The following is a 5,726-nucleotide window of genomic DNA, read 5'->3' as shown; positions in this document are numbered from 1 at the left end:
TCTGCAACCGCTGAGTAAAAAGTTGACCTTTGGTCCAAGTTTAAGAATGTTACTGCCTATTCCATAGGGTTGTGAAAACCAGAGCAAATTAAATGTCATTAAAAGAAAGTCATGTTTTAGAGCTTGGAATTCTTTATTTAAATTTTTGGGACTTCCTTGTAATGAAATTATTAACTTGATATTCCAACCTATGTTTGCAGAAGCATTTTGTTGTCAATTTACAGTATGTTATTGATGGATAAATGGCCTAATAAGCCTGCACAGACTGTATGGGAATGTTAATGCAGAGTTGAAATAAAACAAAAAGTACATTTATGTGTTATATTAGGAGCCAATTTTACATGTAAAGGATAAAAAAAGTACTTTTACTGCAAAACCTGATATAAATGGCACTCACTGTAGAATAAAATTACTGGATACCACTTAATTCCCAATCAGGAATGCCAGAATGCATCAGCTGACAAGCATGCAAGACAACAATGGACAAAATCTGTTACATCAGAGTTTTTCAACCAGGGCATTTACCGACATTTAAGGATGGATAATTTTTTTGTTTTGTGGAGCTGTTTTGTGCGTTGTAGTACATTTAGCAGCATCTCTAGCCTCTACCCTCAAGAAGCCAATAGCACTAATATACACTGAAATTGTGACAACCAAAAATACCTCTAGACATTGTCCCCTGCAGGGAGTCAGGGAGGTCAAAATTACCGCCTGTTGAGAATCATTCTTTGATATCAAAAGCATTCTATAAATCTTGCAACATATGGTTCTAGTCATTTAACTGTAAAAATGTATGAGCAATACAAATAATAACACAAAACAATGTTACAACCACAAGTAACTCTTCCGCTTGAGAATGTTATCCTTGGTCAATAGGCAATACATGATCTAGTAAATGGAGTCATATTTATCTGGATGGATTTTTATTTTTATGTAGCTCTACTGTCCATTTTTTCTGTATTAATAAAAGATCTGAGCTCTTATAAAATATACATTTTCTCAACTTTTTACTTAATTTATGGGGCAAATGAAATGTGATCACATTTTCAGTCTCATTCAGTTCTCTGAAGCCATCAATAAAACTGAACTTGGAAAATATAACTGTCATGGTTTTATACAAAAGTAACCTTATAAAATTTCGCCTACCTAGAACAAAAGATAAGTAATCAATACACCATGCTGCATACAAGCTCTTCTCCTGTATATTTTGAGTTTAATTTCCAACCTTACAATTTGCCTGTTTTTGCTGTTGTCATCTAATTTCCAGGCTTGTAACCAATGTCTTTTAAGACCCAGAAGTTCCCTCTACACTCTCCCTTCCTTTGCACATAAGGAACCAGTGCAATTTCAAGAAAAGTAAAGCATAGTGTTGGGGCAGGGGAGGGGGGAGAAAAAGGGAGTTTACAAAAAGAAATATATAAAAATGAGAATATTAAGATATCTGCTTCTTTTCCTGAGTAGAAAATGTGTTGTGACAGCAGGAGTTTGTCTCAGCACAGCCTTGCTGAGAAGAGGAGAGTTCCCACTCCACCTGCTCAATGGCACCAACCAGAGACTGGCTAAAGTCCCAAGTCTTTGAGAGCTCTTAGAATATAATGTCACAAGAGAGGTCAGTAGGTTGTAGGCATTTTCTCACTGAGAAGTCCAATAAGAATATTTTCATGAATGTTTCTTATTATTTTCTTATATAGGGGAATTCAGGCACTGTCCAAACATTAATGAAGTATTCATCACACTGAGCCTGCTGCTTTCCTTAGCAGAAAAAGGAAAAGCCTGGTTGTCCTTGTTTACCCCTTCCTGGATGAACAGTAGAAAAAGAAAGACTCGTTTCAATCTGCATTCAGGAGATAGGAGGCCTGAGGGCACAGAATATACAAACCTCCTATATTCATAAACTTCTCAACCTACAGATTTTACAAGCAGAACAAAAATTGTTTCTATTCTGCATACAAAGAACAGGACTTTGCAGTTGTGTGCAGTCATTTCAATCTTTTCTCTCAGGGTAATTGCCAGTCTACAATGTGTTTGCTGTTGTCATGCTTTATCAACATAAATCCTATCATTTCTGACTTATGAAAATTCAGTGGGAATATTATAAGTGTTGGCAAGAAGAGGTATATATTTTCTTGAAAATAAAAGTAAAGATAACAAAATAATTGAAAGCCATGAAAATGGTGAAGGTTGGGTAGTGAATGAGTTATTTATAATCAGGAGCAATTCTATAAAACAAAGAATATTCACAAACAACATGAAAAAGGTATTATGTCTAAGTAATTTTTTATACTAGTTTTGCTATAAACATTTCCAACTGCCTGTAGGGTTTTTTTGACCTAGAAGCTTGAATACAATTTTAGTTTGGGTGAAGAAAGTCATGTTGTGTTTCTTTGTCTTATTTTGTTTTGTTTTGTTTTGCTTTGATGGTCTAGTATCCATTAGGGGTTGAGGAGTGGCAGAAGAGATATGATTGATGGTAATCAATTATTAGCTTGATCTTTGAATTTGCAGAAATAGTATGCCTACTCCACTGGCCATAAAATATCAGAATGTCCAAATCATTCACGAAAAAAAAACAGCTATTAAAGGGAGTAGTTTTCAAAACTTTATTTACCCTGCTGTGTTGTCTTAACTTTTCTGGCCTCAATTTCTGTGTACAGATCTAAGTACACAGCTTACATTCAGATGACCATGTGCTCACTCACACTTCATCACCATATTCAGTATTCTGTGGTTTCTTCTCTGGAAATACTAGCTAAAAACAAATTCAGTATAGGCAGACCTGTCTTGTGCTTGGCTTTATTACACCTGGAAGCTATTACATTTTTTTTAAATGATACATAATAACTATTGTATGTATTGGGTACACAGGACATTTTGGTAGCTGCATAAAATGTGTAATGATTCAATCAGAGTAACTGAGATATCCATCATCTTAAATATTTGTCTTTTCTTTGTACTAGAAATATTTGAATTAATCTCTTTTAGCTATTTTGAAATATACATGATTGTTAAATATAGTCAGCCTACTGTGCTACTGAACACTAGATTTTATTCCTTCTATCTAACTGTACTTTTGTGGCCATTAACCAACTTCTTTTCATCTCCCTACACTTCCCAGACTCTAGTTACCATCATTATACTCTCTACCTGCTAAGATCAATTTTTTAACTACCACAAATGAGTGAAACCATGCAATATTTGTCTTTCTGGGTCTAGCTTATTTCACTTAACATAATGTCCTCTGGACTTATTTGTGTTGCTGCAAATGACAATATTCCATTCTGTTTTATGGCTGAATAATATTTTCACATATATATATATATCCATTGATGTACACTCAGGTTGATTCCATATCTTGGCTATTGTGATTAGTGCTGCAATTAAACACAAAAGTGAGGATACCTCTTCCACGTGCTGATTTCATTTTTTACAAGTTGAAGGTTTGTGGCAACCCTGCATTGAGCAAGTCTATCTGTGCCATTTTCCCAATAGCATGCGTTCACTTTGTGTTTCTACATCACATTTTGGTAATTCTCACAATATTTCAAACCTATTAATTATTATCATGTCTGTTAGGATGATCAGTGATCTTGGATGTTACTATTGTAATTGTTTTGGGGTGCCACAAACAGTGCCCATATAAGATGGCAAATTTAATTGATAAATATTGTGTTTATTCTGACAGTTCCACTGACTGGCCATTTCCCCATCTTTCTCCTTCCCCTTGGGCTGCCTTACTCTCTGAGACACAACAATATTGAAATTAAGCCAATTAACAAACCTGCAATAGATTCTAAGTGTTCAAGTGAAAGGAAGAGCTGCACATCTCTCACTTTAAATCAAAAGCTACAAATGATTAAGCTTAGTGAGGAAGGCATGTTGAATACCAGGTTAGCTAATCCTCTTGCTCCGGTTGGACAAGTTGTGAATGAAAGGGTACGTTCTAGATGAAAATTTAAAAAGTAAAAATGCTACTCCAGAACTAGGCATGGTAGTTTACTCTTGTAATCCCAGCACTTTGGAAGGCCAAGGAGGGGCAATCGCTTGAGACCAGGAATTTGAATGGTCTGGATAGAAGATCAAACCAGCCAAAACATCCCTTTAAGCCAAAACCAAATTCAGAACAAGGTCTTAACTGTCTCCAGTTCTATGAAGGCTGAAAGAGGTGAGGAAGCTTCAGAAGAAAAGTTGAAAGCTAGCAGAGGTTGGTTCATGAGATTTAAGGAAAGAGGCCATCTCTGTAACTTTATGTGCAAGGTGAAGTCACAAGTACTGATGTAGAAGCTACATCAAGTTATCTTGAAGATCTAGCTAAGATAATTGATGAATGTGGCTACACTAAACAACAGATTTTCAGTGGAAACAAAACAGTCTTCTATCAGAAGAAGATCCCATCTAAGACTTTCATAGTTACAGAGAAGAAATCAATACCTGCCCTTCGAAGTTTCAAAAGATAGGCTGACTCTTGTTACAGAATAATGCAGCTGGTGACTTATAAGATACAGCCAATGCTCATTGCCATTTCCAAAATCCTAGGAGCCTTAAGAATCATGCTGAATCTATTATGCCTGTCCTCTATAAATTAAAAAAAAAAACACATAACCTCAATAACAGCAAATCTTTTTACAGCATGGTTTAGTAAATATTTTAAGCCAATTATTGAGAGTTACTGCTCCAAAAAAAGAATTATTTTCAAGATATTACTGCTCACTGACAATGCACATAGTCATTCAAAAGCTCTGATGGAGATGTACAAGAAAATTAATGTCTTTAATGCCTGCTAATACAACATTCATTCTGTAGCCCATGGATCAAGAAGTAATCTCAGCTTTCAACTCTCAATGTTTAAGAAATACATTTTGTAAGGCTGTAACTGGCTTTCCTAGTGATTCCTCTTTGGATCCATTGAAAACCTTGTGGAAAAGGTCCATTGAAAACCTTCTAGAGAAACTTCACCATTCTAGATGTCATTAAGGATATGCTTGATTCATGGGAGGAGGTCAAAATCTCAACCTCAACAGGAATTGGGAAAAAGTTGATTCCAAACTTTGAAGAATTCAAAACTTCAGTGGAGGAAGTCACTGCAGATGTGGTAGAAATAGCAAGAGAACTAGGATTAGAAGTGGAGCCTGAAGACGTGACTGAGTTGCTGCCAATCTCATGATACAACTTGAATGAATGAGGAGTTGCATCTTAGGGATGAGCAAAGAAAGTGCTTGATTGAGTTGGAATGTACTCCTGTTGAAGATTCTGTGAACAAGGTTGAAAGGATAACAAAAGATTTAGAATGCTCTATAAACTTAGTTGATACAGCAGCAGCAGGGCTTGAAAGGACTGACTACAATTTTGAAAGGAATTATACTGTATGTAAAATGCTTCTCATGCTACAGAAAAATCTTTCCTGAAAAGAAGAGTCCATCAATGTGACAAACTTCATTGTTGTCTTATGTTAAGAAATTGCCACAGCCACCCCAGCCTTCAGCAACCACCAGCATCAACAGCAAGGAAAGACCGTCCACCAGCAAAAAGACTGTGACTCACCAAGGGCTAAAATGGTCATTAGCATTTAGCAATAAATTATTTTTTAATTAAGTTATGCACATTGTTATTCATAATGTTATTACACATCTAATAAATTACATTACAGTATAAACATAACTTTTTTTGCACTAGGAAGCCAAAAAATTTGTGACTAATTTTACTGTGATATTTGCTTTACTGTGGTGGTC

The sequence above is a fragment of the Gorilla gorilla genome, chromosome 4, assembly GCF_029281585.2.
Source record: "Gorilla gorilla gorilla isolate KB3781 chromosome 4, NHGRI_mGorGor1-v2.1_pri, whole genome shotgun sequence".
Classification (NCBI taxonomy): Eukaryota; Metazoa; Chordata; class Mammalia; order Primates; family Hominidae; genus Gorilla; species Gorilla gorilla.
This window is presented reverse-complemented; position numbering follows the sequence as displayed.